Raw genomic sequence first — 21,421 nt, 5'->3', positions numbered from 1 at the left:
CTGCCCTGTGAGGGGCACCCTATCACCATTACCCAGTCTGCTCATTTACTCACGCCCACGACTATCCATAACCTGTTTGTATGAGTGATGTGCCCTCACTGCTTGCTGGCTGTACCTTGAACCCACCCACCGTATACCCCGCATTGGGGACATGACAGACTGTGTATATGTATATGCTGCCTAACACCAAAACGCTAACATCCCCCTACAACCTGTATGTTACCCCCAATGACACAATAACTGACGCTTCAAACACTTTGTATCGTTTATTTTAAATATTCTCTAATAAAATTTAAGTCTGTTCTTATCAGTTTAATGTCTGATACGTCCTTGATGTGAGGACTGTATATTACCTTGATTTTTAAAACAGGGGGGGTTAGAACAGAAGCTTACTTTGTCTGCCCTATGCATTGATCTGGTATTGCAGTGCTTCCAGGAATGGTGTATCTCCTTTAGGGGAGAACCTTCTGGTTAGAAAAGCAGAAAAGAGTTGAACTGTGGTACTTTCTTTAAAACAAATGTTTTTTGAACTAGCAGAAAAATCTGGGTGTTTTTCTTTCTTTACGGTTTCTTGGAAGTGTTTTGTGAGTCTATAGATGTGGGAGGTTCTTCTTTGTCTTGCTAGAGAGTTATTTAAGAAGCTGGACTCTTTCTTTCTGCTGTGAGTCTTTTCAACAGTATGAGGGACAAATGCTTTCCAGATTCTGGGTCTGTTGGGGAGATGGGTTTTTTTTTTTTTTTGTATTTTTGGGGGGTGGGGTGGGGCAGTTGGTAATATTTGAGGTCACGTGTATATCCACAACTGCATGAGTTACACAGACTTCTCCCCACCCGGCCTACGTTCTATGTATCTTGGTTCGTAAGATCAAGACAAGGCACTAGGTGTTGTGCTGCACCCGGCACACAGGGGCCCCAATCCTGATTTCCCCCCTCCCCCCCAAGCCTACTGTAATCTAAATGCTACATAATAACCCTTAGCTTCTCATTGTTGTCATCCTCGCTATTGGAAAATCCCCCAAATCATGACAGTGGCTTACAAATCAGGAGGATTATTTTAAAAAAAATGTAATGTGGGTTCTCTTTCTTTCCCTTCTGGTTTTCTGAACCAGGCAAGCTAGAAACTTACCTTTCTAGTGTGGCCAGAGCCCCAGAGAGCAGCAGCTCCCGGCGCCTGGGGCTGGCAGGCAGCGGGGCTCCTCACTTTAATTTCACCCACCAAGTATCAAGTGTGCACTCCTCAGGCACTAGAACAGCCATAACATGGAGTCACAGACAGACCCCTTGGGCACCCTGACTCTATCTTGCCACCCAGGGGTAGTAGAAGCTGCTGTAACACACAAGCTCTGTATGTCCTTTAGGGCTAACCCTAGCCAAACAGCCGGGATCCCTTGCTGCTGCTTAGAAGGTGTGCCAGCTCCCTGAAGTCCAAGCAGCATCGTGGGGAGGGGAGAACAACAGTTTCTTCCTGACAGGGATTTTTATTCCATTCCCCCAGAGCTCAAGCTGATGGGGGCAAGTGTTTGTGCAGGGCTCTGCCTCCTCGTAGGTGTGTGAGGAGGAGCAATCAACCAAGTCTTTTGTCCACGGATGGTCCACAGTGGCTTGTTTGATGTCTCAGTCAGGGCCTTCTCTTGTTGGAAAGGAGATGATGCCTCTTCTGGTAAACTACCATTTCACACTTGGTAATACTTCTCTCCTGACTGGTGGCGAGGCGGCGGCAAGGGGGTTTACAGCTTTAGTGCCAACGCTTATATATCACCTTACAACATGGGCTACGGCTATTATAGGTGAGAATAATGCATGCAGCAACTCACGAGCTTGTCATAGACTCTAAACACGTTTTATAAAGCTAATGCCTGTTTTAACAACACTAACAAACAGGTGAGCAAGACTAGTTTCCAGCCATGCATTTGTCACTTTTCAGTAAGGCCTAGGGGCCTTGACATGAGCTGGCACCTGGTCTGTCAGTGTCAGAAGAGGATCTGCCCTCTCTTATCCCCGGGTGTCTGTACTGGGAGCAGTACTGTTCAACTTATTCATAAATGACCTGGGGAAAGGGCTAAATGGTGAGATGGCAAAATTTGCAAATGATACAAAATTGCTCAAGAGAATTAAGTCCCAGGCAGACTGCCAAGAGCCACAAAGAGATCTCACAAAACTGGGAGACGGGACAACCGAATGGCAGATGAACGTCGGTGCTCATAAGTGCAAAGTAATGCACATTGGCAAACATAATCCCAACTATCCCTATAAAACGATGGGGTCTAAATTAGCTGTTACCACTCGAGAAAGAGATCTGGAAGTCGTTGTGGATAGTTCTCTGAAAACATCCACTCAATGTGCAGCGGAGCGTTGGGAATCATTAAGAAAGGGACAGGTAATAAGACAGAAACTATCATATCGCCTCAATATCAATCCATGGTACGCACACATCTTGAATACTGCATGCTGATGCGGTCGCCCCAATCTCAAAAAAGATATATGGGAATGGGAAAGATTCAGAAACGGACAACGAAGATGATGAGGGGATATGGACCAGCTTCCATCTAAGAAGAGATTCATAAGATTGGGACTTTTCATCTTGGAAAAGGGACGACTAAAGGGGGATACGAGGGAGGTCTATAAAACCATGACCGGGGTGGAGCAAGTAAATAAGGAAGAGTTATTTACTCCTTCTCATAACACATGAACTAGGGGTCACCAAATCAAATTAATAGGCAGCAGCTTTAAAACAAACAAAAGGAAGTCTTTCTTCACGCACCACACAGTCAACCTGTGGAACTCTTTGCCAGAGGATGTCGTGAGGGCCAAGACTATAACAGGGTTCAAAAAAGCACTAGATAAATTCATGGAGGATAGGTCCATCTATGACGCTTTGCCAGCGGTATCCCTAGCTAGGTATCCCTGTTTGCCAGAAGCGGGGCATGGGCGACAGGGGATGGAGCACTTGATGATTCCCTGTTCTGTTCATTCCCTCGGGGGCACCTGGCATTGGCCGCTGTCAGCAGACAGGATACTGGGTTAGGTCTTTAACTTGGACGGGTAGCTGGGAAGACAGTCAATCAGACAGAACCCGTTCGACAAACCTCTTCATTTCCTTGTTATTGTCTGACTCCTTTAATTCATTTCCTTTTCCTTATTTCCCAGCAGACCGACTAGCCACCAGATTTGGGTGCTAGCAGAGGGACCTGACGAGCTCCTTCTTTTCGGCAGCGTTGAACATGCCAGGGCACAGTCAGATTCTGGATGCTCATCTGAATGTAACGCCTAGCTCTCACCTTTATTTCTGTTTCTTAGCTCTTTTGGGCCATCGATCTTTGGTCTGACCCGTAGGCAGGGGCAGCTCTACGTTTTTGGCCGCCCCAAGCAGTCATGTGCGGGAGGCGCCCCGGAGCCGCGGGAGCAGCGGACCTCCTGCGGGCATGACTGCAGAGGGACCGCTGGTCCCGCGTGGCTCGGCTGGACCTCCCGCGGCTGCGGACGGTTCGCGGGTCCGGCGGCTCCGCTTGAGCTGCCGCAGTCAGGCCTGCGGGAGGTCCAGCCGAGCCGCGGGACGAGCGCCCCCTCCGCAGTCATGCCTGCGGCAGGTCCACTGCTACCGGGGCTCCGGACCTCCCGCAGGCATCACCACCACCCTGCCACCCACCCCCGGCCGCAGGGGACGCCCCCTAGATTTTTCCGCCCTAGGCATGAGCTTGTTTTGCTGGTGCCTAGAGCTGCCCCTGCCCGTAGGATCCCTGCATTAGGAGAGATGGCTAATTAATGAGCCCATAAACCTTGGAAATCAAATGAAACCTGAAGTCCGTAGAAGACCTCGAAAGGCCCTTGGGGGGTGGAGTGCGAGCTGAGGAAGAGTTCCCTGCACAGCTTACCTCTCCATTCTCGTTTTCCTGTCCTGAGCGCAAAAGCCAGGAAGCAGCTCCGGGTAGGGAGGGGATACCATATGTGTGCAGTGGTTAGACAGGAAACAGCGAGAAACTGGACTCGTATGGAGTGAAACTGTAAGCATCTTCTGTATGCCTGATGACTGCAGGTTTGAGAGAGTTATGTGGGAAGTGGAGGCTTTCGGTGGGCTTTAAGAGGAAATGTAATGGAAAGGCAGCCGAAAGTGGAATCCCAGGTTTTTAAACAATCCTCCACTAACACACCAAACAGCTCAGGTCTAGTTACTCATTGAAAATTAGAATAAAGTTACAGCAAGATTTCAGCATAAATGAAGTCAAACCCTAAAGATTTCAGAACACAACTGCTATAAGGAGCCACGAGGGAAGCAATACAAAGTCAACCTTGCCTCAGAGAAAGGCAGTTAAACAATTTCTCTTTTTTAAAGCAGCATAATCTCCCCAAACGGAAGGGCACTGTTCCCGGAGAAGGGTCCTGGAGAGGGTTATCCTTGTTGGTGCCGGCCATCCACCTCCCCGAAAGGCGGGAGCTAGGTCGACGGAAGAATTCTTCCGACCAAGGCGCGGACTGATGTAGCCGCGCCGATTTACGTTCCCCGTGCAGCCCAGGCCCGAGGGTCGGTGCGTGCTGAACAGTTAAGTCAAAACAGCTCCGTCCGTCAGAGGTGTGCAAAAGGGAAAACCCGCTCCTGGGCGACACGGCCACGCCGCCCTAACTCTCAGCGTAGCTAAAGGGCATTCGGGCAGGCGGTGGGTGGGCCTCAAGCGACGGAAAGCCCTCCTCCAGCACGGGGTTGTGACAGCCTAGTCTCCGTAGCACAGACAGGGTGGCCACCAAGAGACAGGAACAGACAGCGAAAGCCAAAGCGGCCCCAGGGCAGGGGGCGAAGCTGCCTGTTGGACGAGGAGACCGGGTGGGACAGGCGTTTTGGACAGGCCGTCCTCCCGTCAAAGGAGGAAGAGCCCGAGAAGAAGGGCCAGGCAAGAGGCTACAAGCAGGGAAAGAAGCAGAGCAGGCAGGCAGGCAGGCAGCTCCCCTTAGAGCCAAGGAAGGCACCGGTCCAAGCCCCCCAAAAGCAGACTAGAGAGCAGATCAGCTGCAAAAGACCAGGAAAAGCCAAGAATACAGAGAGACCCAAGTAAAGTTTCAGAGCTGAGCTTTGCTTACAAGGAGGAACATGTGACAAAGATACCTAGAAGTACAGGGCCTGTGGAAAAGAGCACTCCCAAAGGCACAGAATAACAACTGTTTTCCTGAGAATCTGCTTTGCAGTGCACTAAGCCTAAACAGCCCACTATCGGTTGTCTGTTGTTCAAACCAATCACCAGGGGAGAGCGCGAACGCAGTCCCCCACTACCACAAATTATGCAGTTGAGTTTCCCACATTTGGGGAAATCGCAGGGGTCAGCACACCCACAGTGCAATGGATGAGCCTCACCCTGGGAAAACCACCTTTGTGATCATGGTATCTCCCCTGCCAGGTAAGTATGAGTTCCTGCTGCCCGGCCGCCGCCCGCCCTCGCTCGCCCCGCACTTATAATACACGGGGCGGACCGCCGCGCTCCCACCGCCAGCCTCGCCCACACCGGCCCACACTGCCGACAGCTGCCCCGACGCGGCCCCCGGAGACCGTCCCTTCCCCACCCCGAGCTCCCGGTGCCAAAGTCGGGCCCTGCCTGGCAGCCTGCGTCCGCTCCCACGATTCTCTGCTCGCACACAGATCTGCATACCTGCTTACGCGGCTCCGCCCCTCCGCTCGGGCCCCTCCCCCTGCCCGCCCGGGCCGCCGCTCTTGCGTGCTCAGCTCTTTGAGCTCAGATGGGGTGTAGTGCTCAGATTGAGTGCGACAGACCTTAACTTTGCCATGTGAGGGTCATTCTAGCCCCATTACCTGGCTTGCTTATTTATACCTACGACTGTCTTTAACTGTTGTATGCGTGATGTACCCTCACTGCTTGCTGACTGTATCTTGAACTCACCCACAGTATACCCCACATTGGGGACATTGCACACTGTATAAGTTATGTGCTGTCCAATACCAAAGTACTAGCATCCCCCTATACTCTGTATGTCACCCCTGATGACCAGTAACTGATGTTACAAACTCTCTGTAACATCGCTCTTGGCCTTCTGGCTGGGAAAGCATTATCTAAATTGTATCTATTCTTAAACATTTTCTAATAAACATTTAAAACTAAAATTGCCCTATACTCTGTATGTCACCCCCGATGACCGATATCTGAAATTTCAACTCTCTGTATCGTTCATTTTCAAATATTTTCTAATAAACTTTTAAATCTTGGCCTATCTTGATCAAGTGTCTTGATGTTTTTGGTCTTTTGGCCTCGAGATGAAAGCCTTGTCTGTGTCTTGGGAACCTTGAGGTAAAAAATTATCTAAGTTGTAGCGGGTCCCGTCCCAGGAAGCCAGGCCATCAGAGAGACAACGTGGCCCACCTGCTGCTGGGGAAAGAGTGCAGCTTGCATTTCTCTTCTCTCTCGCTCTCTCTCGCTCTCTCCCCACCGGAAGTTGGTCCAATACAAGAATGACCTCCCCTGCCTTGTCTCACGTCAGTTTCTCCTCAGGGCAGAAGGTCGGGTGTTGTCAGCCACTCTCCAGAAACTGGACGGCCACTCGATCCCTTTTGTTATCTGCCAAGTGAGGCTGAGTGCACTGGCAGGCAGCGCCGTTTGAAGAAGTGGAAGATTGGACAAATGACCAGGAGGAGTATAAAAATATTGCTCAGGCACGCAGGAGTGAAATCAGGAAGGGCAACTCACGCTTGAGTTGCAGCTAGCAAGAGATGTTAAGAGTAACAACAAGAAGGGTTTCTTCAGTGATGTTAGCAACAAGAAGAAAGTCAAGGAAAGTGTGGGCCCCTTACAGAATGAGGGAGGCGACCTAGTGACAGAGGATGTGGAAAAAGCTAATGTACTCAATGCTTCCCCACCCTCCCCCTTCGTGATTTTGTCTTCACGAACAAAATCAGCTCCCAGACTGCTGCTCTGGGCAGCACAGCATGGAGAGGAGGTGACCAGCCCTCTGTGGAGAAAGAAGTGCTTCGGGACTATTTAGAAAAGCTGGATGAGCACAAATCCATGGGGCCGGATGTGCTGCATCCGAGGGTGCTAAAGGAGTTGGCGGGTGTGATTGCAGAGCCACTGGTCATTATCTTTGCAAATTCATGGCCATTGGGGGAGGTCCCAAATGACTGGGAAAAGGCTAATGTAGTGCCCATCTTTAAAAGAGGGAAGAAAGTCAACCTTGCCTCAGAGAAAGGCAGTTAAACAATTTCTCTTTTTTAAAGCAGCATAATCTCCCCAAACGGAAGGGCACTGTTCCCGGAGAAGGGTCCTGGAGAGGGTTATCCTTGTTGGTGCCGGCCATCCACCTCCCCGAAAGGCGGGAGCTAGGTCGACGGAAGAATTCTTCCGACCAAGGCGCGGACTGATGTAGCCGCGCCGATTTACGTTCCCCGTGCAGCCCAGGCCCGAGGGTCGGTGCGTGCTGAACAGTTAAGTCAAAACAGCTCCGTCCGTCAGAGGTGTGCAAAAGGGAAAACCCGCTCCTGGGCGACACGGCCACGCCGCCCTAACTCTCAGCGTAGCTAAAGGGCATTCGGGCAGGCGGTGGGTGGGCCTCAAGCGACGGAAAGCCCTCCTCCAGCACGGGGTTGTGACAGCCTAGTCTCCGTAGCACAGACAGGGTGGCCACCAAGAGACAGGAACAGACAGCGAAAGCCAAAGCGGCCCCAGGGCAGGGGGCGAAGCTGCCTGTTGGACGAGGAGACCGGGTGGGACAGGCGTTTTGGACAGGCCGTCCTCCCGTCAAAGGAGGAAGAGCCCGAGAAGAAGGGCCAGGCAAGAGGCTACAAGCAGGGAAAGAAGCAGAGCAGGCAGGCAGGCAGGCAGCTCCCCTTAGAGCCAAGGAAGGCACCGGTCCAAGCCCCCCAAAAGCAGACTAGAGAGCAGATCAGCTGCAAAAGACCAGGAAAAGCCAAGAATACAGAGAGACCCAAGTAAAGTTTCAGAGCTGAGCTTTGCTTACAAGGAGGAACATGTGACAAAGATACCTAGAAGTACAGGGCCTGTGGAAAAGAGCACTCCCAAAGGCACAGAATAACAACTGTTTTCCTGAGAATCTGCTTTGCAGTGCACTAAGCCTAAACAGCCCACTATCGGTTGTCTGTTGTTCAAACCAATCACCAGGGGAGAGCGCGAACGCAGTCCCCCACTACCACAAATTATGCAGTTGAGTTTCCCACATTTGGGGAAATCGCAGGGGTCAGCACACCCACAGTGCAATGGATGAGCCTCACCCTGGGAAAACCACCTTTGTGATCATGGTATCTCCCCTGCCAGGTAAGTATGAGTTCCTGCTGCCCGGCCGCCGCCCGCCCTCGCTCGCCCCGCACTTATAATACACGGGGCGGACCGCCGCGCTCCCACCGCCAGCCTCGCCCACACCGGCCCACACTGCCGACAGCTGCCCCGACGCGGCCCCCGGAGACCGTCCCTTCCCCACCCCGAGCTCCCGGTGCCAAAGTCGGGCCCTGCCTGGCAGCCTGCGTCCGCTCCCACGATTCTCTGCTCGCACACAGATCTGCATACCTGCTTACGCGGCTCCGCCCCTCCGCTCGGGCCCCTCCCCCTGCCCGCCCGGGCCGCCGCTCTTGCGTGCTCAGCTCTTTGAGCTCAGATGGGGTGTAGTGCTCAGATTGAGTGCGACAGACCTTAACTTTGCCATGTGAGGGTCATTCTAGCCCCATTACCTGGCTTGCTTATTTATACCTACGACTGTCTTTAACTGTTGTATGCGTGATGTACCCTCACTGCTTGCTGACTGTATCTTGAACTCACCCACAGTATACCCCACATTGGGGACATTGCACACTGTATAAGTTATGTGCTGTCCAATACCAAAGTACTAGCATCCCCCTATACTCTGTATGTCACCCCTGATGACCAGTAACTGATGTTACAAACTCTCTGTAACATCGCTTCTTGGCCTTCTGGCTGGGAAAGCATTATCTAAATTGTATCTATTCTTAAACATTTTCTAATAAACATTTAAAACTAAAATTGCCCTATACTCTGTATGTCACCCCCGATGACCGATATCTGAAATTTCAACTCTCTGTATCGTTCATTTTCAAATATTTTCTAATAAACTTTTAAATCTTGGCCTATCTTGATCAAGTGTCTTGATGTTTTTGGTCTTTTGGCCTCGAGATGAAAGCCTTGTCTGTGTCTTGGGAACCTTGAGGTAAAAAATTATCTAAGTTGTAGCGGGTCCCGTCCCAGGAAGCCAGGCCATCAGAGAGACAACGTGGCCCACCTGCTGCTGGGGAAAGAGTGCAGCTTGCATTTCTCTTCTCTCTCGCTCTCTCTCGCTCTCTCCCCACCGGAAGTTGGTCCAATACAAGAATGACCTCCCCTGCCTTGTCTCACGTCAGTTTCTCCTCAGGGCAGAAGGTCGGGTGTTGTCAGCCACTCTCCAGAAACTGGACGGCCACTCGATCCCTTTTGTTATCTGCCAAGTGAGGCTGAGTGCACTGGCAGGCAGCGCCGTTTGAAGAAGTGGAAGATTGGACAAATGACCAGGGAGGAGTATAAAAATATTGCTCAGGCACGCAGGAGTGAAATCAGGAAGGGCAACTCACGCTTGGAGTTGCAGCTAGCAAGAGATGTTAAGAGTAACAACAAGAAGGGTTTCTTCAGTGATGTTAGCAACAAGAAGAAAGTCAAGGAAAGTGTGGGCCCCTTACAGAATGAGGGAGGCGACCTAGTGACAGAGGATGTGGAAAAAGCTAATGTACTCAATGCTTCCCCACCCTCCCCCTTCGTGATTTTGTCTTCACGAACAAAATCAGCTCCCAGACTGCTGCTCTGGGCAGCACAGCATGGAGAGGAGGTGACCAGCCCTCTGTGGAGAAAGAAGTGCTTCGGGACTATTTAGAAAAGCTGGATGAGCACAAATCCATGGGGCCGGATGTGCTGCATCCGAGGGTGCTAAAGGAGTTGGCGGGTGTGATTGCAGAGCCACTGGTCATTATCTTTGCAAATTCATGGCCATTGGGGGAGGTCCCAAATGACTGGGAAAAGGCTAATGTAGTGCCCATCTTTAAAAGAGGGAAGAAAGAAGGAGGATCCGGGGAACTACAGGCCAGTCAGCCTCACCTCAGTCCCTGGAAAAATCATGGAGCAGGTCCTCAAGGAATCAATTCTGAAGCACTTAGAGGAGAGGCAAGTGATCAGGAGCGGTCAGCATGGATTCAGCAAGGGCAAGTCACGCCTGACTAACCTAATTGCCTTCTGTGAGGAGAGAACTGGGTCTGTGGATGAGGGAAAAGCAATGGATGTGTTCTTCCTTGACTTTAGCAAAGTTTTTGATACGGTCTCCCACAGTATTCTTGTCGGCAAGTTCAAGAAGTTTGGGCTGGATGAATGGACTATAAGGTGGACTATAAGCTGGCTAGGGCCTCGGGCTCAACGGGTAGTGATCAATGGCTCCACGTCTAATTGGCAGCCGGTCTCAAGCGGCGTGCCCCAAGGCTCGGTCCTGGGGCCGGTTGTGTACAGTATCTTCGTTAAGGATCTGGAGGATGGCGTGGACTGCACTCTCAGCAAGTTTGCAGATGACGCTAAACTGGGAGGAGCGGTCAATACGCTGGAGGGTACGGATAGGCTACAGAGGGACCTAGACAAATTGGAGGATTGGGCCGAAAGAAACCTGATGAGGTTCAACAAGGACGAATGCCCAGTCCTGCACTTAGGACGGAAGAATCCCGTGCACTGCTCCAGACTAGGGACCGAATGGCTAGGCAGCAGTTCTGCAGAAAAGGACCTAGAGGTTACAGTGGAAGAGAAGCTGGATATGAGTCGACAGCGTGCCCTTGTTGCCAAGAAGGCTAACGGCATTCTGGACTGTATACATAGGGGCATTGCCAGCAGATCGAGGGATGTGGTCGTTCCCTTCTCTTCGACGTTGGTGAGGCCTCATCTGGAGTACCGTGTCCGGTTTTGGGCCCCACACTGCAAGAAGGATGTGGAAAAACTGAAAAGAGTCCAGCATAGGGCAACAAAAGTGATTAGGGGGCTGGAAGACATGATTTATGAGGAGAGGCTGAGGGAACTGGGATTGTTTAGTCTGCAGAAGAGAAGAATGAGGGGGGAGTTGATCGCTGCTTTCAACTACCTGAAAGGGGGTTCCAAAGAGGATGGATCTAGACTGTTCTCAGTGGCACCAGATGACAGAACGAGGAGCAATGGTCCCAAGTTGCGGTGGGGAAGGTTTAGGTTGGATCTTAGGAAAACCCTTTTTCACTAGGAGGGTGGTGAAGCACTGGAATGGGTTCCCTAGGGAGGTGGTGGAATCTCCTTCCTGAGAGGTTTTTAAGGTCAGCCTTGACAAAGCCCTGGCTGGGATGATTTAGTTGGGGATTGGGTTGGACTAGATGACCTCCTGAGGTCCCTTCCAACCCTGATATTCCATGATTTGAAGCTGTTCCCGTGTATCAAGGTGAGCTGCAGCTCAGCGAACCCCAAGGATCTGAGCGAGGCGAGCTACTTTGCAGCAGAGGCAGACCAAGCGGCAGGTACAACGCGGGGTCGCACCCCGGCCGGCAGATAGAATCTCATGTGCGAGATCCCGGCTCCTGTTCCTTTGCAAAGTGTGTGCGTTTGCTCCGGGTTTTAGCTGTGGGCCAAGTGCCCTCTGGCTTCTCGTCCAGGCTCCGTCCTCCATGCGCCTGGGCATCAGCGGGACTGTCTCAGGAGAGCAGCTGCCCCATCCCAATCTCCGCCCAGCCGGGGAAGGAGCAGAGGCAGCCCGGAGAAAAGACTCCTTTGAGCGCTGGAGACGGCCGGAGCATCTTATTTGCATAGCCACAGTGCACTGCGTGCAGCGAAGCGAGTCCCTGGTCGAGGGGCTGGTTTTGCTCCCTGTGTCCCCAGTTTCGATGATCCAACTCGGGCTGCCAATCGGTTCAATTCCATTTCCTCTGAAAGCTAGCGGTGTAGCGGGCTGGGAGAGTAGTCACCCTGACTTTGGAGAGCGTAGGCGGTTGCCCCGGCAGCGCCTCTGCCACGAGTTCTACATACTCTGCTTTCTCTTCAGTTCGTATAAATCTTTCGCCTTTTACTAAAGATTTCCGTGGAGAGGAATGTTGATGAGCTTGTAGCCAATTTTTTAAGGCTTTGCTTTGGCAAGGCTGTTGCCTGCTGTGAGAAAAACAGAAGAGTGCTCCCTGAGCTGGTGTCACTGGCTGAAGCTTTTCTATAGTATGAAAAAAGTATAGTAGGGGACACCTGGCATTGGCTCCTGTCAGCAGACAGGATACTGGGCTAGGTCTTTAACTTGGACGGGTAGCTGGGAAGACAGTCAATCAGACAGAACCCGTTCAACAAACCTTTTCATTTCCTTGTTATTGCCTGACTCCTTTAATTCTTTTCCTTTTCCTTATTTCCCAGCAGACCGACTAGCCACCAGATTTGGGTGCTAGCAGAGGGACCTGACGAGCTCCTTCTTTTCGGCAGCGTTGAACATGCCAGGGCACAGTCAGATTCTGGATGCTCATCTGAATGTAACGCCTAGCGCTCACCTTTATTTCTGTTTCTTAGCTCTTTTGGGCCATCGATCTTTGGTCTGACCCGTAGGATCCCTGCATTAGGAGAGATGGCTAATTAATGAGCCCATAAACCTTGGAAATCAAATGAAACCTGAAGTCCGTAGACGACCTCGAAAGGCCCTTGGGGGTGGAGTGCGAGCTGAGGAAGAGTTCCCTGCACAGCTTACCTCTCCATTCTCGTTTTCCTGTCCTGAGCGGAAAAGCCAGGAAGCAGCTCCGGGTAGGGAGGGGATACCATATGTGTGCAGTGGTTAGACAGGAAACAGCAAGGAACTGGACTCGTATGGAGTGAAACTGTAAGCATCTTCTGTATGCCTGATGACTGCAGGTTTGAGAGAGTTATGTGGGAAGTGGAGGCTTTCGGTGGGCTTTCAGAGGAAATGTAATGGAAAGGCAGCCGAAAGTGGAATCCCAGGTTTTTAAACAATCCTCCACTAACACACCAAACAGCTCAGGTCTAGTTACTCATTGAAAATTAGAATAAAGTTACAGCAAGATTTCATCATAAATGAAGTCAAACCCTAAAGATTTCAGAACACAACTGCTATAAGGAGCCACGAGGGAAGCAATACAAAGTCAACCTTGCCTCAGAGAAAGGCAGTTAAACAATTTCTCTTTTAAAGCAGCATAATCTCCCAAACGGAAGGGCACTGTTCCCGGAGAAGGGTCCTGGAGAGGGTTTTCTCGTTGGTGCCGGCCATCCACCTCCCGAAGGCGGGAGCTAGGTCGACGGAAGAATTCTTCCGACCAAGGCGCGGACTGATGTAGCCGCGCCGATTTACGTTCCCCGTGCAGCCCAGGCCCGAGGGTCGGTGCGTGCTGAACAGTTAAGTCAAAACAGCTCCGTCCATCAGAGGTGTGCAAAAGGGAAAACCCGCTGCTGGGCGACACGGCCACGCCGCCCTAACCCGCAGCGTAGCTAAAGGGCATTCGGGGAGGCGGTGGGTGGGCCTCAAGCGACGGAAAGCCCTCCTCCAGCATGGGGTTGTGACAGCCTAGTCTCCGTAGCACAGACAGGGTGGCCACCAAGAGACAGGAACAGACAGCGAAAGCCAAAGCGGCCCCAGGGCAGGGGGCGAAGCTGCCTGTTGGACGAGGAGACCGGGTGGGACAGGCGTTTTGGACAGGCCGTCCTCCCGTCAAAAGAGGAAGAGCCCGAGAAGAAGGGCCAGGCAAGAAGCTACAAGCAGGGAAAGAATCAGAGCAGGCAGGCAGGCAGGCAGCTCCCCTTTGAGCCAAGGAAGGCACCGGTCCAAGCCCCCGAAAAGCAGACTAGAGAGCAGATCAGCTGCAAAAGACCAGGGAAAGCCAAGAACACAGAGAGACCCAAGTTTCAGAGCTGAGCTTTGCTTACAAAGAGGAACGTGTGACAAAGATACCTAGAAGTACAGGGCCTGTGGAAAAGAGCACTCCCAAAGGCCCAGAATAACAACTGCTTTCCTAAGAATCTGCTTTGCAGTGCACTAAGCCTAAACAGGCCACTGTCAGTTGTTCAAACCAATCAGCAGAGAACAGCACGAACCCAGTCACCCACTACCACAAATTATGCAGTTGAGTTTCCCGCATCTGGGGAAATTGCAGGGGTCAGCACACCCACAGTGTAATGGATGAGCCTCACCCTGGGAAAACAACCTTTGTGATCATGGTATCTCCCCTGCCAGGTAAGTATGAGTTCCTGCTGCCCGGCCGCCGCCCGCCCTCGCTCGCCCCGCACTTATAACACACGGGGTGGACCGACCGCCGGCCTCGCCCACACCGGCCCCCACTGCCGACAGCTGCCCTGACGTGTCCCCCGGAGCCCCTCCCTTCTCCACGCCGAGCTCCCGGTGCCAAAGTCGGGCCCTGCCTGGCAGCTTGCGTCCGCTCCCACAATGCTCTGCTCGCACACAGATCTGCATACCCGCTCACGTGGCTCCGCCCCTCCGCTCGGGCCCCTCCCCCTGCCCGCCCGGGCCGCCGCTCTTGCCTGCCCTCTAGTGGTAGCCGGGTCCCGTCCCGGGAAGCCAGGCCATCAGAGAGACGACGTGGCCCACCTGCTGCTGGGGAAAGAGCGCAGCTTGCATTTTGCTTCTCTCTCTCTCTCGCTCTCTCCCTCTCTCTCTCCCCCCACCGGAAGTTGGTCCAATACAAGAATGACCTCCCCTGCCTTGTCTCACGTCAGTTTCTCCCCAGGGCAGAAGGTCGGGCGTTGTCAGCCACTCTCCAGAAACTGGACGGCCACTCAATCCCTTTTGTTACCTGCCAAGTGAGGCTGAGTGCACTGGCAGGCAGCGCCGTTTGAAGAAGTGGAAGATTGGACAAATGACCAGGGAGGAATATAAAAATATTGCTCAGGCACGCAGGAGTGAAATCAGGAAGGGCAACTCACGCTTGGAGTTGCAGCTAGCAAGAGATGTGAAGAGTAACAACAAGAAGGGTTTCTTCAGTGATGTTAGCAACAAGAAGAAAGTCAAGGAAAGTGTGGGCCCCTTATTGAAAGAGGGAGGCGACCTAGTGACAGAGGATGTGGAAAAAGCTAATGTACTCAATGCTTCCCCCCTCCCCCCTCCCCGTCTTCACGAACAAAATCAGCTCCCAGACTGCTGCACTGGGCAGCACAGCATGGAGAGGAGGTGACCAGCCCTCTGTGGAGAAAGAAGTGCTTCGGGACTATTTAGAAAAGCTGGATGAGCACAAATCCGTGGGGCCGGATGCGCTGCATCCGAGGGTGCTAAAGGACTTGGCGGGTATGATTGCAGAGCCACTGGCCATTATCTTTGCAAATTCATGGCCATTGGGGGAGGTCCCAAATGACTGGGAAAAGGCTAATGTAGTGCCCATCTTTAAAAGAGGGAAGAAAGAAGGAGGATCCGGGGAACTACAGGCCAGTCAGCCTCACCTCAGTCCCTGGAAAAATCATGGAGCAGGTCCTCAAGGAATCAATTCTGAAGCACTTAGAGTTACGTATACTTACATAGAGTTACATAGACTTCTCCCCACCCGGCCTATGTTCTATGTATCTTGGTTCGTAAGATAACTGTCATTGTCAACAGGCAGCTGCTGCACAGGGAACTTAGGGGAGTGGGGAGCTGATAGGGAGCTGCCGATCCATCCTGGTCCCAAGCCCCCCTCAGCTAGCTGCAACGGGCTGCTCTTCCTGCAAGCAGGAAACAAAGCAGGCGGCTGTCAAACAACATTAGAAGGGAGCATTACACAACTTTAAATAAGCATTTTCCCTAATTGATCAGCAACATAACGAAACGTTAACCAGGACGACTTTAAGTGAGGAGTTACTGTAGGAGGGTTTAGGTCAGCTCAGCTACGTCTCTCAGGGGTGTGGATTTTTAATTTACCTCAGACAGAAAAAAAGAGTAACAGAAAAGAGAAGAAACAAGATGGGAAGGAAAACACCCAGTGGGGCATGGGAGATGTTGACATATGCAAATCCCTCATGTAAACCCCTCCCCCCATGCCCTTCATTGTCTCCTCCACCCATTGCAGGGTTCCCCAGTCTTTCTCCATGGCAGGGGTTCTGTGTGTTTGATTCCACCCATAGCAAGGTCCTCCATTCTCCCCAATGGCAGGGGCTCTGTGTGAGCCGCTTTTCTCCCCATTCCACCCTCTACTCACTATACGGCCAGGAGACAGCAACTCTCAGATCCTGTGTGGATTGTCTGATGTGCTTGGGGCCAAGAGAAAACTGTACCCCCTGCCAGAGCAGTAGGAGTAAAAATAACGTTTTTTTTAATAAGTAACGTTTCGCTCCCTTCCTGCCTCTGCCCAAGGAGCAAGGGAGAAGCGGAGGAGACACGCCGGCTCAAAGACGCCTCCCTCCCACTTCCCTGTACGCTGTGCAAAGCTCTTGGCCTGCCTCATGCCTCATCAGGAAAGGGTGGCCATGCGGCCCAAGCCTGAGTCACGTCCGCGGCCTGGCCCGCCCCGCCCCGGCTGACGGCCGCGCAGAGCCACGCGAGTCAATGGCAGGTCGAGTCGGGAGCCTCGGCTCTTTCCCCTGACAGCCACACACACAGCGCTGCCCAGCGCCCCGAGAGCCTCCCTCGTGTTCTCCCGCAGCAGCCGCCTGCCGGTGTGGGTGGGAAAAGGGGACCAGGAAGCACTGCAGCCTCATTCCGGGACAGGAGGCCCTGGCCACGCCCAGGCCTGCCTCTTGCCTTCAGCCCAGGCAGCCAGAGGTGCCGGGGAGCTCCCTGGCAGGCCGCCGCCTCACCCAGGAAATAAGGAAAAGGGGATGAATAAAGAAGTCAGGAAATAACAAGGAAATGAAGAGGTTTGTCGAATGGGTTTCTGCCCAATTTACCATCTTCTCAGCTACCGCTCAAAGTTAAAGCCCTAAAGTCGACCTATCGGCATAAGTACAGATGGTTGGATGGGAATTAAAAGGAGCTGCTGTCACAAGTGTTAGGTGCCTGCAAGCAGCATGCAGAGCGTTTAAAACCACCACAGTTAGAGGCTCAGATGAAACGTTTGCCCTAAATCAGCAGCGACAATAGGAGGACCAGCAGAACGCCACTCTAGGTAAACGTCAGAGTAATGGAGGCCATTAGAGGCAAAAAGTCATTCCTTAAAATTTGGAAATCAGATCCTAGTGAGGATAATAGGGAGGTGCACAAACTCTGGCCTGTTAAGTGCCAAAGTGTAACAAGTCAGGCCAAGAAAGAATCTGAGAAGCAACATGCTAAAGACACAAAAGCTAAGCATAAATCCGGTCAGTGCGAGTCCTGGTCTGTCCCCGCAGAAAGGTGAACGCCCTCTGTGGCTGGAGTGAGCTCCTCTAAGCCGACCTCACTACAGATCTGTGCCAGGTAGTGCTCATTGTAAAAATATTTCCTCTGACAGTTGGGAAAACAGGACCAGCGGTCCTCAGGCCGGCTGACACAATTAAAATCCCCCCCCAAACAACAAACATCATGCAGTCCAGAGGAAGGGAGCCTTTGATCTTCCCTCTCATGCCTTAACTGGGGACCATACACACTAATATAGCAGTAATCAGTGCCACAGAGCACAAAGCCACCAGCAATGCCCTCCCTGGTCTAAGCTCCACCACCTTCTGTACTCGCACCGTGAATGTGAAGAACAAGACTCCAGCCCCATCATTCTTCCCTGTCCAGGAGGCCTTTCCTCCAATCAACCTCTGCCTATTGAGCTACCCTAGAGTTGTTAATGTGCATTTCCTGAACACCCACCATGGCCAAGTCCAGCTGCTCCAAGGCACTGAACATCAAGCACCTCCTCCTGGGCCCCCAAATCCCTGCCACCTTCCACACGGCCACTTTCACAGATGCTCCTTCCCTGGTAGTGCCCTTGCTCAACTGCGCAGAGGAGTTTTCATCCCCAATGCCTGCCTGCCACTGCCCAGCAGCCCTCTGGCACCATTCCTGAGGGCCACCATGTTCGGAAAGACAGCTCTCATCGGCCCCATGAGAATACAGTATTGGAACTTTTTTAATGGAAAGGGCCCCCAAAATTGCTTTGCCCTAGGCCAGCCCTGCTCACCTTGGGTACAGGCACCGCTGGGCTTCCAGAGAACAAGCTGCCAAAGGCTGGGGTTAAACCAGGGACCTTTAGATCTTCAGTCTAACACTCTCCCAACTGAGCTACTTTGGCAGCTGCTTAAAAGTATTTTGGCCCACTGCTTCTCTGCTCGGGATGTTTTTGCAGCAGTTGAAAAGCAGGTAGGAAAGCAGGGCCAGCCCCCGAGTGGGGCCTCTGACCGTTCCCACTCAAGGGGCTCCTTTTGGCAGTGGGGCAGGAGATATTTCCCACAAGAGGCTCCTACGCTGCCTCATCCCCCAAGACCCCTCCTCCCGCTCACTGCTCTCCGTCCCCTCCCCACCCTCACTCGCCCTTATGGTCATTAGAAAGTGGCAAGGCAGAGCCCTCCCATTTTTAAAAGTCCTGGGGTGTTGTTCCCCCCTGTTCCGGCACCCCTGGGCCCTGCACTTCACACAGCTCTCCCTGATTTCAGCTGTTAGTGAGGGAGCCTCACTGCGAGCGCAGACTGGGCAGTTTCTTGCACTGTCCCAAAGCAGGACTAATGCTTAGAGCTGGTTATCAGTGATTTCAGATCTGTTGGTCTGCAGCAAGACTCTCCATTGAGTCTTAACCAGCTCGGTTATTACACAGGGAAGAACAAAAGGGTGAAATGGGGCCTGGAACCCTTAAGAAGAATCCACCCCACCAAGTACAACACTTGTCGCTACCTGCTCCCAGCCCCACTGAGAATGTTTTGGGGGTCACGCCTTGGCTTTATCAGCCTAGGGGGGTTTCAGAAAATGCTATTCCACAGGTGCTCCAGTGGTACAATTGGTTAGTGCACAGTACTTATAGGGCAGTGCTGAGAGAAGCGATGCTGAGGTTGTGAGTTCAAATCTCACCTGGAGCACTGGTTTTCATTAACCACATGGCATCACCCCCTCATTTGGCCCTGTGGAATGTAGAATTCCAGCCCTGGGACACTGAGGAGGGGAGGAGTGGGAAATGCCCCCTTCAATTATTACCTCCTCTCCAGAGGGCAGGTGAGAATCTACAATCCTTTCTCCTCCCTCAGCCCCTGTGCCAGGATCCCTCAAGCAGAGCCTGGAGTCCTGCCCCTGGTGTCTGTACTATTGACAAAGACTAAGTGACAAAGACAAAACACTCAAATCCCGCCTGGTGCGGGGAGCCAGGTTTGCTCTTCAAATTCTGTCGTTGGTACATTTCCAGGCCTGGGAATGTCCCCCAACAGCATTTAATGGGAAGCTGCCTGCAGAACAGCTACACTGCACAGAGCTCCTGCGGAGGAGGGGTGGGAATTAGTAACATTTTGAGGATAGTTTGGGAAATGAGCCTTTGCTGACAAGTTTCAGAGTAGCAGCCGTGTTAGTCTGTATCCGCAAAAAAAAACAGGAGTACTTGTGGCACCTTAAAGACTAACAAATTTATTTAAGCATGAGCTTTCGTGAGCTAAAGCTCACTTCTTCGGATGCATAGAATGGAACACACAGACAGGAGATATTTATACATACAGAGAACATGGAAAGGTGGAAGTATGCATACCAACAGGCAGAGTCTAATCAATTGAGATGAGCTATCGTTAGCAGGAGGAAAAAAACTTTTAGAAGTGATAATTAAGATGGCCCATAGAAGGTGTGAGGAGAACTTAACATAGGGAAATATGTTAAGTTCTCCTCACACCTTCTATGGGCCATCTTAATTATCACTTCTAAAAGTTTTTTTTCCTCCTGCTAACGATAGCTCATCTCAATTGATTAGACTCTGCCTGTTGGTATGCATACTTCCACCTTTCCATGTTCTCTGTATGTATAAATATCTCCTGTCTGTGTGTTCCATTCTATGCATCCGAAGAAGTGAGCTTTAGCTCACGAAAGCTCATGCTTAAATAAATTTGTTAGTCTTTAAGGTGCCACAAGTACTCCTGTTTTTTTTGCTGACAAGGTTTGTCTCTGTTCATATTTCACCTTCAGGTGTTATGTTGAGGGATCTTTAGTATATTTTTGTGAGGTTAATATCTATCGCCTCAACTTTATTTACTCAACTTAAAAATTGGTCACTTGATTTTTGCATCTCCCTGTGAAAATACAACTGACACGTGTGGCTTTCTACACAGGGTCATGATGTTAAAGTTGGGGAATTCAGTCTCTACTTCTGGCCGGGGGGGTGTTGCTTTTTTACAGCTGCCTCACGGCCAGGCACACCGGGCTGTTAGCTGCACCCACGGTCCTTGCCAGGGGCCCCTGCTGAACCCTGGGGGCTGCACTGCAGTGCTGGGGTGACTCTGCAGGTGGAGAAGCTGCTGTGGAGCAATGTAGAGCAGGTGCAGGAAGGAGATGGGGTCACTATTCACATTCTGAGCTGCACAATTTTCCAAATTTGGGAATAGATTCATCGCTTCATAGACTTAAGGTCAGAAGGGACCATTATGATCATCTAGTCTGACCTCCTGCGCAACGCAGGCCACAGAATCTCACCCACCCACTCCTGTAACAAACCCCTAACCTATGTCTGAGTTATCGAAGTCCTCAAATTGTGGTTTAAAGACTTCAACGTGCAGGGAATCCTCCAGCAAGTGACCCGTGCCCCATGCTGCAGAGGAAGGCGAATGTCGGAGAACAATTCTAAGGGGAAGGTGAATGCAGAGCTATGACATTGGAGATGCCCAGACCTCCAATGGGGGCAGCGTGGAAATTAATAATGGGAAGATCACTTGCAAAATTAGTCATCACTGACAAGCTTTGTCTCTGTTCCTATTTCACGCTGTGGTGTTAGTTAGAGGAATCAGTACAGATTTTTACTATATTAATTAAACACTTAATTTTATTTAACCAAGACAAAAACTTAGTGTCACTTATTTTTTCTCTGTCCTAGCAAGAATGAATTGAATTTTGTGACTTTCTGGAAAGTGCAGCGAGATTAAATGTGGGGAATTCAGTCTCTGTGTTTGTGAGCTGATGTTTTCCTCTCACAGGTCAGTGCCTGCATTGAAATACCAAAAGGGATCTAAGGGCTGGTGTACGCTGGGCACTTCACTGGCAGAGCGGCGTCTCTCAGGGTATGAAACCCCCCGTCCACCCATATAGTTACAGTGACCTAAGCCCTGGTTAGATAGTGCTAAAGAAAAGGAAGAATTGTTCTGTCAATGCCGCTATTACAGGGATGGGAAAACCTCTCTACTGACTGTCTACTCCAGAGTGCTATAGCAGGTGCCACAGCAGCATTTTAAGTGTGGACAGAGTGAAACTAGATTTGGCTCCAGTTTGCACTGTGGATACTCAGGTACTAAGACTACAATAACAACAGTGCAGTGCTTGTGTAGTTGGCAGAATTTGAACCTGCGCGGGGCAACCCCAATGGATTTCTAGTCCATCGCCTTAACCACTCGGCCACAACTAC

General features: G+C 51.5%; 7 non-coding genes across 7 annotated transcripts; 3 read left to right on the top strand and 4 right to left on the bottom strand.

Moving 5' to 3' along the window:
* The first annotated feature begins 265 nt into the window (after positions 1-265).
* On the top strand, positions 266-452 carry LOC120376478. Its single transcript, XR_005587353.1, has one exon. It is a non-coding gene; the product is annotated as a U2 spliceosomal RNA (small nuclear RNA).
* A 4,776-nt stretch (positions 453-5,228) lies between these two features.
* LOC120376161 lies at positions 5,229-5,392 on the bottom strand. The gene has a single exon (XR_005587069.1). It is a non-coding gene; the product is annotated as a U1 spliceosomal RNA (small nuclear RNA).
* A 2,716-nt stretch (positions 5,393-8,108) lies between these two features.
* On the bottom strand, positions 8,109-8,272 carry LOC120376160. Its single transcript, XR_005587068.1, has one exon. It is a non-coding gene; the product is annotated as a U1 spliceosomal RNA (small nuclear RNA).
* Positions 8,273-12,001: 3,729 nt separating this feature from the next.
* On the top strand, positions 12,002-12,117 carry LOC120376032. The gene has a single exon (XR_005586957.1). It is a non-coding gene; the product is annotated as a U5 spliceosomal RNA (small nuclear RNA).
* A 1,920-nt stretch (positions 12,118-14,037) lies between these two features.
* On the bottom strand, positions 14,038-14,201 carry LOC120376293. Its single transcript, XR_005587192.1, has one exon. It is a non-coding gene; the product is annotated as a U1 spliceosomal RNA (small nuclear RNA).
* A 4,619-nt stretch (positions 14,202-18,820) lies between these two features.
* Positions 18,821-18,914, top strand: TRNAI-UAU. Its single transcript has 2 exons — positions 18,821-18,858; positions 18,879-18,914. It is a non-coding gene; the product is annotated as a tRNA-Ile (tRNA).
* A 2,425-nt stretch (positions 18,915-21,339) lies between these two features.
* Positions 21,340-21,421, bottom strand: TRNAS-AGA. Its single transcript has one exon. It is a non-coding gene; the product is annotated as a tRNA-Ser (tRNA).

This window comes from Mauremys reevesii, linkage group 12 (genome assembly GCF_016161935.1).
Source record: "Mauremys reevesii isolate NIE-2019 linkage group 12, ASM1616193v1, whole genome shotgun sequence".
Taxonomy (NCBI): Eukaryota; Metazoa; Chordata; order Testudines; family Geoemydidae; genus Mauremys; species Mauremys reevesii.
The sequence above is the reverse complement of the archived record's forward strand: the minus strand, read 5'-3'. Positions and strand labels throughout refer to the sequence as shown.